Source organism: Protomyctophum bolini, assembly GCF_963924005.1.
Source record: "Protomyctophum bolini genome assembly, chromosome: 20".
In the NCBI taxonomy this organism is placed as follows: domain Eukaryota; kingdom Metazoa; phylum Chordata; class Actinopteri; order Myctophiformes; family Myctophidae; genus Protomyctophum; species Protomyctophum bolini.
In genome coordinates, this window is record NC_137881.1 from 21,715,496 (window position 1) to 21,730,045 (window position 14,550).

Sequence of the window (14,550 nt, forward strand, 5' to 3'; positions counted from 1 at the left end):
GCACGCACGCACGCACGCAAACACACACACACACACACACACACACACACACACACACACACACACACACACACACACACACACACACACACACAGTCTTAGCTGCTTGACTGGCGCTTCGACCTTTTATGGTAAAGACAGAGAAATTACTGTCTATCTCTCCTACACGGTGCCCCACTTTGAGAACCAATGGTCTATTTGCACCTGTGATAGAATAATCAGCTATTTTTGAACACTTTTGAATCATCTTGAAATAACTACTGGTTATACTACTGTCATCGACTTGGCCTCCTTAATGTGGCCTTAATGACTTGGCCTAAATGTCTCAACAGAAGACTGAGCAGGTCTAACCAAATACAACCAGGCCTGGTTATATTGTACACAGTGAAGGCCTATTCATAGTCCATTTTAGGTGAAGAGGTGACCATGCCAAAACCACCACCTGAGACGTCACTGAGCCACGGTGGTCACCGGCGCTCACACAATCTCTCTGTTTTTACTAACCACTGTTTCGGTGGTCACCTCTTCACCGGAAACTGGACCATGAATAGGCCTTTAGGCTTTAAATAGGCTTGACACATTAAAAGGAAACACATTGTATGGACAGCATTCCATATACTTACATACTGTAACTTCACTTTAAATTGACATTATACTTACATACTTGCTGATGTCAGCTGAAGCTTGATGGTTTTTACTCCACCTGGTGGTGAAGAGGACCCGGTGGACCCTCTTGTAAACAAGTGTAATGCTTTATGGTGTCGTCCACTCACAGTTAACAGTTTTTGTATTGAGTTGTGCTTGAAATGTACTGTAATTTTGCAAACTGTTAATAAATACTTCAATCAATCAATCAATCAATTAGTTCGACACTAACTTTGACTGGGTCTGTGATCGAACTGGGAAGCTTGTGGTTGCCATACCGGCTTCTCTACGGGCCACTCTAACCCTGCGCCACTGCCACGGTGCCACCCCAAATATTAAGTATAGGATATGCACAGCGGCCATGTTGGAAAGACATCGAGCCTCTTGCTGACTTCATTCCTTCACACGTGTCAATGATACCAATGAGCTCTGTTCCATTTACCTTTTAATTTCAATGACCCCCATAACTCTCAAATGGAACCACATTCTGGGCAGAACTTTCACCAAAAATACTCGATAGAGAAGCTCACAACGCGTCACATTATGTAGTGAGCTTGTAGATCTGGTATTTTGGGTGAAGAAGAGACTTGGTGTGCTGCAGGTTGAAAAAGAAACTGCCAAGTAAATAAGGTTCTAACTATAAGTGGTTAAGCTCAGCGGAAGTCCAAATATTATCACCGTATTCTTCGTTAGAGGCCTGAATGGCCCATGTTCCATCCTAACCCTGGCCAGCGATGTGTTGATATTGTTGGGATATTTCGCACCTCTTAAATAAGCACCATTACTTTAAGAGTGTGCAGGGGCTGTGCTCATGCAGCAAGGTCACGGAGTGACAAGAAAGATTGTTAGTATATATTGTTGGGAAAAAGTGTGACACGTCAGAATTCTCCAGGGACGACACGCGTCGGCACTGTGCTTCGAGGGGCCCTTCGATCTGCGGACTGATATGATCGAATCTGATTCGTGATGTATACAGGTCGTATCTGCTTTCATATGTGTATTTGCTGTTCATATGTATATCACATGACCATTCAATTTGAGATAATTATGGGCAATCAATAAATGCCAGATCGTGTGAATCCATGATTTTGAGTGTACAGCCTGTTTATTGGACTATTAGATAACCCTCTCACAGGATGGCGCAACAGCTGGTGACTTCCCGACGTTTAGTGACAAGCGGTTATCTTGTCCTGTAGTTTGACTAAATGGGGCAACCAAAAGGGGACAACCAAATGTTAGTGAGAAAACGGGATGTGATATCAGATGAACAGCGACAGGCCTATATTCTGCTTGGTGCCAACTGTATTGTGTTTACATAAATGAAATAAGGCTTATCCTATACGCGGTTACCCTCTGGTATAGCGCTGTTGATTTTGATGCTGTGCTGGGCAAACGATATGGCGATTGTTGGAAAATGTAGCTGCTTAGAGCTTGCTGTAGCGTTGTTGTTGATTGCCATACGTGTGTGCGGGCGTGCGTGCACGGTTGAGTGTCTGTGCGAGAGTATGTGTGTGTGTGTGTGTGCGTGCGTGCGCCTCGGTACGTGCAGTGTGTGGGTGTTCACCACAGACATATGTTTCAGTGAGACAGTGGAAATATACCCTGACTGCCACGTAGATCCAACACCCATCGAGATACTCAAAGTATCTTGGAATTAAGTAAAAGTACTCAGTGGGGCAGTCAGGAGAAGATTTCTGTTGTTTATTAATTCCCATACGTGTGTGTGCAGGCGTGCACGGCTGGGTGCAAGGTGTGTGCGCAAACATGGGCGTGTTTTCATGTATGTCTGGGCTAGAGTGTATGTGGGTGTGCGTGCGTGTGCCTTGGTACATGTGAAGTGTGTGTGCGCAGCGTCAGTGTGTGTGCGTGTGTGCGTCTGTGTGTGGGTGTGCGGCCAGTGTTTGTGCAGGGGAGCGTATTTGTGTTTGTGTGTGTGTGTGCGTGTGTGCCGGAATGCGATGGGAACATCGTTTGTTGTGTCTATGCTTGGCGGCTGTGTCAAGATGTTTACATATTCGAAAGAACACACTGTTATGCAGCTCAGATAACAGGTCTGCGACATTAAGGGGGTCAAGAAACCAACCTGGGACAAGGAGGTCCCTTGTCCCTTTGTGGAATAATTTAAAAAAATCATAAAATATAAACCCCCCCCCCCCCCTAGATTTTTACTTGTTAGGAACACAAATTAGAGAGGTCAGAAAGGTCAGAGAGAGTCAGAGCGAAGTCCAGTCAATTGTCTAATGTTGTGTAAATGTTGGTTAAATACCCTAAACCCCCCCCCCCCCCCCCCCACATACACCATACCTTACCATCCCCCTCCATATGTTCAACGTTGCTGAGTGGTGCGGATTGGAAAAAACAGGAAGCCATTGCTTAACCCTACAAACATGTCAAACATGAGATTTCACTATTGCCATTTAACACATTGCCAGCTCCAGACGAGACCGTCTTCAAATGCAACAAACATTTTTCCTTTGGAAACCGTAAGCACCATGGTTACAAAAATATAGTAGGAGTGTCATAATAATTATGAAAATTAATTGAAAAAGTATTACACAAGTTGGCCACATGGTGGCACTATAACAGCCCACTTTACGGTTTGCGCTATAACTATTGCCGGGTAAGCACCATAACTACAAACATTGGAAAGGAGACTAATAATAATTCAGGAAATTAATTGAAAGGAAACTGCACAAGGTGGCCACACGGTGGCCGGATAACAGCTTACTTCAAGTGTTTGCTTTACAACTGTTGAACCAGGAGGTATAAAATCATAAATTCCTTTTCTCAAGTGTTCCCTGGGCGTTTCCCCAGATAAGCCACGCCCACATGCATACAGAATACTTCTGGATTTTTCTTCAAAAAGACAGCGCTTTGTGCACTTTTGTGCGCCTCTACAAAAAAGAGGTTATAAGGTGGTTTAAAAATATAATATATATATATACCCATATACAAATATATAAAAAGGTGTGTGCTGTGAAATAATAATAATATCCACAATATTTCCCACCTGGCCAGTGGGGAACTAGATAAATAACAAAATATAATAAATATAATATAATAAATAGTCATGATAATAGAATAAATAACAATAACAAGGATAGGAAAAAATTATAATATTATTAATAAATTCCCAACCACCTACAATGGGTATGGTGATTAGAGTTACTGATGGAGTCCACTAGGGGAACTGTGGTTCAAGGATGGACCCTTAGGACTCCATAATTGAACCTCAAGGTCCTGAGTGTGTATTTTTGGGATATATCTATGAGAGAACATGCAGTGGTTCGCCGATGGTGTTTGACATAAATCAGTGTATATAGTGTGTCTGATACCACTTAATTGAGTGTGATTCACACAGTAATATTTTGACATAATCAATATCTGAACATAATCAATGTGTGAAATGTGTGAAAATGTGAAATGTGTCAATGTGTGAAAATGTGAAATGTGTGAATGTGTGAAAATGTGAAATGTGTGAAAATGTGAAAATGTGAAATGTGTGAATGTGTGAAAATGTGAAATGTGTGAAAATGTGAAATGTGTGAAAATGTGAAAATGTGAATGTGCGAATGTGTGAAAATGTGAAATGTGTGAAAATGTGAAATGTGTGAATGTGTGAAAATGTGAAATGTGTGAAAATGTGAAATGTATATTATGTAAATAGTTGGTGCGCGCACGAGATAAGAGGTGAATGCAACATGTCCTTAGGGGACAGGGATTGTAGCACGAGATAAGAGGTGAATGCAATATGTCCTGATCAGACAAAAATTATTGTAGCACGAGATTGTGGTGAATTCAATATGTCCTTAACAGACATTATTGTAGCACGAGACATAGCCGTGGGAAGTATAGGGGTGCAGTGGTTTGTAGGGAAATTGTTTGGATTTTATATAATAATATTAATAATAAACTTTATTTGCTAAAATAGAATACAATAAAACATAAATAGTTAAAATTATAAAACAATGGCAAAGAACAAAATTGAATATAAGAACATAAAATAAATAAAAACAAATAAAATAATAATAAAAACACCACATTGATCAGGGAAGGGTGGGAACGTGTAAATTAAAACTCAATGAAAAGCAATGTTGTACAAGTAGTTCCCACGGCTATGGCACGAGATAGTGGTGAATTCAATATGTCCTTATCAGACATTATTGTAGCACGAGATAAGAGGTGAATTCAATATGTCCTTAACAGACATTATTGTAGCACGGATGGTCATGACCAAAAGAGAAAAAGGATCCATAAAAAATATAAAAAAATATATAAAAATAACTGTACATTTTTGATTATTTTCTTTTGTAAACTTACTTGCACATATAATTATTATGGTTGCTGGTGAATGTCGTGTATAATATTGGCCAAGCATGTGTGCGTGTGTGCACGCACGCGCATATGTGGAAGCACAAAAATATTTGGTAATTAGGTAAAAATAATAATAATAATAATAATAATAATAAAAATACTCCGTGTGGCAGACAGGAGATAGTGACATGAGGAACACAAATTACTCAAGAGAGAGAGAGAGAGGAAATGGAGTCAGATAACGGAGGTCCAGGGAAGGGGGTAATGTTGTGTAAACAAAGGTTGCTACAATTGGAAAATATATAATAATAATAATAATAATAATTAGGAAAAATAATGGCACATAGTGGCCCGATAACAGCCCACTGCTTTAAATTTTATTCCTGTAGGTAATTAGGTGTTGACCAATGTGAAATAGACCTTTTACGTGAAACCATAATAGGTAATACAGCCTGGGGGTAGCAATACTATCAAGCGGAAGGTCGAAGTTGCGTTGTAGTTTTGTGAACAAATCACAAAAGGTCAAGAATAAAGAGGGTGGTTAAATTCAGGTCAGGGGAAAACCCCAAGGGGATTCAATACATTTAAACCAGACTAAAATAAAATAAAAAACGGTAAGAAGCAGGGTTTACATTAAAAGGGATATTAAAAGGGTGTACACAATCTAGGAGGGATTTTAATATTGGTAATACCTCCCTCCATAAGAGAGAGGTAAAGGGGGGTGTGACGTATGATTAGGTTAGAGTATTTAAAAGGGGACAGAACGCTTGGTCGCCAACTCTCACGCTTGGTCGCTGCGTGCGTGGGTGTGTGTGGATGAGGTTTGAGGGAGACTCATGTCATAGTTTGGTTGTTTGGTGAGAGTTGTTAACTGAGCACTGTTGGGGTTGTTATGTTATATAGTTTAAATGTTCTCATGTCATAGACTAGACATATGATCATTGTATTGTGTCTGGGCAGTGGTGAGAAAGTGAACTTTTAGGCAGAAGATGGGAGGCCTTGACTGAAGGCCTGTCGTTTGTTCAATAAGGGGATATTGTGGGTCAGTAAAAGTGGGCAGGGTCGTGGGGTTGTCTTTGAAGTGTAGGTCACTGTGGAAAATACAGGGACTGATTTTGGCCTTCCCTGTAAATTGTGTCCACAGGGAATATAGAATATTAAGTAGAAAAAATTGATAATAAAGTTACACTTTGTCCCAAAAGATGACACTACTTATGTGACAGACACTTGCCCCCAGAAAAAAAGTGAAACTCCCCCTTGAATAGAATTGAATGAATTGAATATCAGGACAAAATGGCAATTGGCCGTTATCATAATTTAGAAAAAACGTGTTAGTAATGTTTCCGGATGGAGGCGATTAGATGTGATAAAAAACTGTATGTCCATGTACAGCATATTTTAGCCCTACTCAATTAGATTAGGTGCTGGTACCCTGATTAGAATATGGGTGTTACACCACCCAGAAAAACTACTTTGGAGGCATTGCTCACATGCATGTTGTAAGATTGTAGCGAGTCAAATTTCACCATAGGTGCAGCCACTAGGAAAAAAAAATAATATATATATATATAAGTCCAGAATTCAAAATACTTAATAAAAGTATACAAGTAAGCGAATTAAATGCACTAGAGTAGAAGTGCCCTGCCCTGTTCGGTAATCAAATATACTCAAAGTAAAAGTAAGACTTATTGTGTAGAATGCCTAAGTGATCAAGTGGAGAGATATATTTAAAATTAGTGTTAAGTGAGATGATCTACAAGCTCGGACGGCCAGTATATGCATATATAAGTATATTTGAAAAAATAAGTGAAGTGTTTCAAATTATCCCAGGATTGTACTTAATTGAGCTAAGGAAATATACGCGTTTACTTTCCACAAGTGAAATATAATGGGCAACCAATGCACCAAATGGTGATTAGTTTCAAATGTAGACACATAAGGTCAGATTAATCATCCCTTCTCCCCTATAGTGAATAAAATATAGGGAATTTTGATTTGATTTGAGTTAATATTTACTCATTTTATTTTGACTGACTGAAACATAGACCAGGTTCCTCTACTAACAGTAGACAGATATGTTGACCAGCTATTCCCTCAGCCCTGACGGTAGGAAAATGATAGCTACAGGACATGGACTGATTGCTCGCTTACCCTGACGGGTAGGTAGGTGACATATGACTCAATTGACTTTTATGTTACTTTTAATAAAAAGGTTTTATCCATTCTATTCCATAATAAGATCTGGGCCCATTACATATATTACTTAAACGGAAGTATCCCATTTTAAGTGAAAATTTAAAATTTAATTTCATAATTGATTCATAGTTCCCCTAAGTTGGATTATCCCTCCCTGTAAACAGTTCACCATTTGACCTTAAATTGAGTTAATATAGGAACATCGCCCTCTCCAGTTTATTATTTTAGTTTCTTTTCATCAGGAGGTTGATCGAACTAAGTGATTAATCTCCCCCGAATCCAATTGATTGATGTGGTATTAGACGCTATCTGCTAGTAAACCCCCATTCCACCATCAAGGTGAGAAGCGCAAATTATAGGAAAGACAGTGTGATTTGTAGTTGTACTAATGTAGCATAGAAATGTTGCAAGCCAGCAACATAAAAAAATAAATAAAACATGGGACCCGGAAGGAAGCTGCATGAATGTCTCAGTCCAAAATCATCAACAACAAAAGGTGGGAGAATATTTGATTTCATATGCACGAGCCTATCGTATCTCCAGAGACAGTTGTACATTCCACCAAAGAGACATTGTTGCCGAATGTTACTGCAGCAACCAGCCAGCACAAGGGTTCCAGAGTTGGGGGGCCACTTGCCGAGAGACATTGAATTGGCCGTGCTGCACGGGGTAAAAAGGGGCAGCCACACACAGCCGCCAGACTGCTATATGCCACCTGCTATGGAGAAAAGAACTGTTCCGGGTGCTGGGGAGTCACTCACAAAGACACTGACCACACTGCTCAAGGTCATGGGCCAGGGGTGCGATGCCCGCACCCCTCTGCCCAAGTTATAGGCCCAAAGCCATTTAAAATCAAATATTGGACCTGCCGCAGTTGTGTGTGGAATTACACACTAGCATAACAAATTGTAAATGAGGCGAGATTGCGTAGGTATGGGCAACATTAGTACAGATACAATACTCACACCTTGTGTCATCCAACCCTCCAGCAAAGGAAAATGCTATATATAGAATATATATTAAGTTAATTATTTTAATGAGGAAATCATATAGTAAAATAGTGGATTATGCAGAAAGCGGAAGTTTCTAAACAATACACCCCATTGGAGAGCTTATGTAATAGTGGCAAGACAACTAAATAAGTGGTGAAAAAGGCTAATAATGTGTAATTAAAGTACCACAATCAAAAATATATGTATTTTCAAAAGTAATTTGTGCAAAAATATAGTGTAGAGTAATTGTTTGAACAGAGAATCATCCCCCTATCCCTCCCCGTTGTAGGCCTATACAGTATCTAGGAGAGATACACGTACTTCATGAAATACATTTATGGAACTGAGGGGGGGGGGTACGTTCAGCAAAATAAATATTAATTAAGTGATATTAAAAATACACGAGTTGTGTCAATGTAGTGTTCCACCAATCTCTTAATAAGCGTAAAAATTATAGGTCAGGGATTACAGCATAAAAGTGCAGAAAACAATAAGCGAACATAGGTGAGGGGGACGCAGCTACAACATAAGCAAACAGAAAAGTGAGATAACATAGAATAACAAATGTAAGTGTCATCAGATGACTTCAACATAACTCCAAAGTGTCCAATACTTAAGTAAGTGAAACGCCAAATTTAATAAGCAAATACTACGTTGGTCTACATTTACTTTGAGTAATGATTTCATATAATAGTCATTAACTGGAAACAATTGGAAAGGGCTATAGGCTCATAATGTCATACACTTATAGTGTAGTTGTCCTGTTTAGGCTATTTCAGTGAGAATTTGACATAAGTAATAAGTAACCACACCCAGAAGTCATATAAATATTAAATGGAGGAGTAACATTTTTGCATAACACTAGAATAAGACTAATAAATTAGAAATAATTAAGGTATCTGGAGAGAGTAAAGCCCTGTCGGGTTCGTTCCGTCAACTGTGCCAACCATTTGTTTTGATTACATAAGTTTAATAGTAGTTTCGGTCCAGGGTGACAATTATTGTAACAACGTATTACACTGTGTAGCACGTAGTAAAAACCACTTCGACCAGTTTTGAGCGGTGTCACGCTCCAATGATTGACCAGGGGTTTAGGCTTGTCTGTTCAAAGGGTGGTCCATTGACAGCTGTAACTGATTGGGGCGGCATGGGGTCACAGGGCATGGGAACGAGGAACACTATGGTTAGGGGTGCAGCCAGCCAGCCAGGGAGGTTGCTTCATATATAGATATTGGAGCAGGGAAAAAACAGAATGCAAGAAAACAAAATGAAAAAATATATGCGTTCACTATTTTGGAGTGCCGGGACATAAGGCTGAACCTAAATTTTTATATAAAAAGAAGTAAATGGCCAGGTATGGACAATTTTGACAATGAGTGCGCCCCTCATTTCACATGGGTGTGATTTGTTTTTAAATTTTTTAACCTTCTGAAATAGATACAGTATAATTAGAAAGGACTAGCCCTGTAAAATTGAAATGTGTTGTGTTTTTGTTTAGGAGTCAGTTAGCGATTAGCACAGAGTACTTGTTGATATAAAGATTAATAATTTCCCAAGTAAGCAACAAGAGGAGGCACAAAATAACGATCTCAAATTAATGTCCCACAAGTGTCAACGGACACATTAAGTAGATGGCCCGTGGGTCGCTAATTGGTCCACCCTGGTTTACAGTCTCTGGCTTGTATTAGAGACCTCTTCTCTAAGTTAATCAGTATAGTTTAAAATGAGGTCAGTCACCACATGCGAAGAGGACAATTATAAGTGAATAAACGAAAATATTGAATAAATAAGTAGGTGCTTACGCACAATCTGTGAGGTTATGCTTCTGGGAGAAAGTTGACTTATAAACAGACAGGAGGCAATTGGCCGGCTTCAAAAGGAATGGTATGCTTGTATTTTGTTAAGAGAAATGTGCTATAGTTCAATTGAGATTAAAATTATGAGTGAATAAAATTTCCCCATTGACATGAATGAAAAAATGCCCAATTTCAAAAGTAAGTGCCCGTTCTAGTTGTATGGTGGTACGGTGGAGTGAGTCAAACATGGTTTTGTATGTACAGGCGCCCTGACCGGGAGATTAGTGGTTGTCCGGTGATACTGTTCTGGGAGCAGTGGGGAATCGCGTTTGTTTTCAACATGAATTGGTAGGCCTCAGGTGGGGTTGTCGTGTAGTTAGAGATCAATTGAGCCATAAGTAGCCTGATTAAGAGTCAATGAGGTAGTTTCCTAGAGATATCAAGAGATATGTGTTATTATAGTTAAACTCTGGCGGATCAATGTTTTTTATTTTTATCGTTTATTGGAAATCACAGAGTGTGATTATGTCAAGTTATTATGTACTGGCATTGGAATAGCAGAGTTTAAGTGAAAAAACATGTAGGCTATTGCATATAAAAAATATAAAAAAAAAATGCTCTTGTAGCAATGGAGCTGAACCATTTTGGAAAAAATTCTGTACTGTAATGTTGTGTCTGGTGTCTTGAATGTGTCAGGTTGTCAATGAAATAGGGAGTCTTGGCTGGCGGCGTCCAGTGGTCAGTACCGATCTAATGCTTTGACAAGGGTTTTCACTACAGTACAGTCGGAAGTTTGCTTTAGAGAGCTCATTTCTCTATGGTTTAATTAGATTAGTTGTGGGCTACTTATAATATACGACACCTGTGAACGTTGGGCACAAAGCCGTAGGGGTTACGGGGGAGGCTGAGGCAGGAGAGCACCACCATAGACTTTCATACTATTAACAACGGGGAGTGTTTGTGTGTGGTATGAATGCACGTCGAACCATTAACGACCAAGGATGCGCAACTGGGGCGTAACAGGGAATGCCATGTTAACACGGCAGCAGGTAGAGCGGCTATTTTCGGGGAAGAAAATGTTCCCTCGGGGATCCAAAATACAGAGAATTAATTAATGAGAATAATTGCCTGAATACAAATACATTTAAGGGTCTGCAGCAGACCAAGCGGGAAAATTAGGGGGGAGCCGATTGGTATGGGGTGGGTCATTATAAAAACAAGGGGAAACTAAAATAAAAGCACAAAACACGGGGTCAATATAAATAAGTGACAGTTAAAAAATGACCAATAAAAGGGTATATCAGTGAAAGACCAACTATAAAAATTAATATATAGGATGTCACACAATAAAAGAATGAACAAAATCAAGGGCCATTCTGGCCTACACTGGGCACTAGGAGGGACAGAGAGCATGCAGGAAGCTCAATTGGTTTTCAAGGTTTGGGTTGAATCAAATAACCAATTCCCCCCAACAGATGAATTACTTGCCAAAATGTATAATCAAAAGTAACTAACAAATTTGCCCACAGGAAGTGTCCACGGACTAGGAGGGAGGTCTGAAAGACTTAAATGTCAATAATATGTTTTAATGTGTCATACAAAATGTCACATGAAGGAGGGAGAGAGCATAACCCTAATAAATTCCCTAATAGTTCTCTACAGGAGCAGGGACTTTTGGATGTCAATGTCTGAGTGTGTGTGAAGTGTAAAACATAACAGTCCCACAGGGCAACAGCACGGACGACACTCACATACAAGGTCAGTATGCAACACCAGACCCAGACTGTCCAAATGTTACTTAAGGGGACTACAGACCAAACTAAGACCCCCCATGGACCACAAAGTGTCAAGTTCATATCCAGGAGGGACACCTGGTTGGGTTCAACAAGTCATTGGGTAGGATGACCAATCTGTTCCAAGGGGGCATCCTTGGAAGAAGGCCAAGTATAATGTCAATTGGCCTGGCACAGGAAGGTTCTGTTTTATTGATACTAAATGCATTCATATGTGATTCTGTGTAATGTCAATCAAACCGAAGTCGATTTAAATATGTGATTCTGGGTGTATGTCAATCAAACCGAAGTCGACTTAAATAACTAACTTACTAACATATGCAAAAAACCCAATCACCGTAACTGTCTTGAATGATTATACTGCAAAAAGAATGTTGTGTGCTTCTGTTATCTCTGTTGTCCTTGTTGTGTGTCCCTCAACAAAAGGGTAAGTAGGAAAACAAACACAGTCACACCAGGGTTGTGCACCGAGTGTTGAAATTCAAATATTCAAATATTAGACACACCAGGAGTTATAAATTCAAATATTCAAATATTAGACACACCAGGAGTTATAGAATATTATGTTTAGGGAAAAAGGAGATATACGGTCGAGGAAGGGGGAGGGGAACTCTTCTTTGAGTTTGTTTCCACACAGATGAATGGGAATCAGAGAGTATGCCATGCAGAGTTCCTATACGCAAACACCAGGGGTGCTTCCATAACAACTTCCACCTGGAAAGGCTTGCAGGCTTGCGGACCTGCGGGACGCTGTGGGACGCTGCGGGACGAGAAGCGTTCCAGCATCAGAGCTTGTTAGAGCTCTTCAACCTCCGAGCAGAGACGGACATCTCTCTGTTTCGAATGCGTGACGCGAGCCTGTTTTCTGGCTGGAAGGCTAGAACATGCATCTCTCTGTTTCGAATGCGTGACGCGAGCCCAGTTTCGGGCTGGAAGGTTAGAACAAACCCCCCATGTCTTCCCCTCACAGGCGGGAACACTATGGCCGATACATCGCGTTGTGACTCGCGATGATCATAACAATTGCACCCAACAGGAGGGAGGGGCAAAATAAAATAAAAAACAATTGCCCATCCCACTTTTGCGCGTGAACACTGCCCCCCAAGGGCAACCAGGAGAACAATTTTCGATAACATGTTTTCTTTTCAGATTTCCCATTGGGGAATGTAAAAATGCCCATATTTGTTCACAAATGTCATTCATTGTGCAGGAAATGGACCAGAGCTAAATGGCAGGGACAAAATGAATTCCCTAGTGAAGGTTTCGCCTAGAAATAAGTGGTTTTACTGTTTCAGTTTTTTCCACAGGTTTTCCTATTCACCAGTGTCCACTGGCACGAGGCTTCAAAAATGATGACTGACAATACTACAAGAAGTTTGATATGTACAATGTGATTCATGACTGAGTTGATTTTCATAAGTGACGCAATGTACTTCTATTCGTATGATTGACCTGAGAATTAATTGTCAACCTTTTTTATCTTTTGGAATCCAATGTCTGCCCACCACTAACCCTTAAATACATGTAGCCTAGTGTTCTACAGTCCCTAAATTGGCGTGCCCCTCGAACGTACGTATGATAACATTAGGTTAATTGGCTACTTCAAATTTCGTGTGGTAAGTGATTATGCGGCGCGCCCTTCGAATGATATAACCTTAGTGGGGTAGGCAATTATCCCTGACCTGATTGGTGTGGTCAATGACAGGTCTTGACCAAGGGAGGCTGTTGGGATATTTCGCACCTCTTAAATAAGCACCATTACTTTAAGAGTGTGCAGGGGCTGTGCTCATGCAGCAAGGTCACGGAGTGACAAGAAAGATTGTTAGTATATATTGTTGGGAAAAAGTGTGACACGTCAGAATTCTCCAGGGACGACACGCGTCGGCACTGTGCTTCGAGGGGCCCTTCGATCTGCGGACTGATATGATCGAATCTGATTCGTGATGTATACAGGTCGTATCTGCTTTCATATGTGTATTTGCTGTTCATATGTATATCACATGACCATTCAATTTGAGATAATTATGGGCAATCAATAAATGCCAGATCGTGTGAATCCATGATTTTGAGTGTACAGCCTGTTTATTGGACTATTAGATAACCCTCTCACAGGATGGCGCAACAATATATGACCAGTTATAGGGTTTCACACAGGAAATGTAACTGTCAATGGCAGTTACAGTTTCTCTTTTCTGTTTTATTTTATTTATTTAGATTCCAACCTGTAGGATAGTGACATCATATCCACTTTGGTTTCCAGTTCTGAACCAGCGTTTAAGGTTCTGACTAATGTGTTAGGCACATTTTAGGCACATTTTAAACTGTTATTGTACTTGGATTATGTATTGGATGTATTAGTATTTGTATGTAAAGGATTGTTTTAGTGTATGTTGTAAAGGATTGTTTTAGGGGGAGGTATAGAACTATCAAAGGCCTAACCAGGGACTGGGGTTGCAAATTAGCCTTGGCTACAAACCCATATACATTGCAACGGTTTCATGTTTTTACAACTTGATTTTTTTTGTATTGTCCCTGTTAAATAAATGTATAAATAAAAATAAAAAAATAATCTGAACCGGTTCATTTTCAGCTAGAGTTCTGAATCTGAAAGAACGTAACCAAATCTTTATCTTTAAGATATAGATAAGATGATAAGACCTTATCTTTAAGGCATTGAGACATTCGTCAGTTAGAGAAGTTATTGCACAAGAACATTTCACATTTCAATGACAACACAAAGCATTGTCAAACGGGGGTTCCAGCCTTCCAGGGGGCCCCCAGCCAAATGGACCCTTACAGATCCATCCGAGGTTA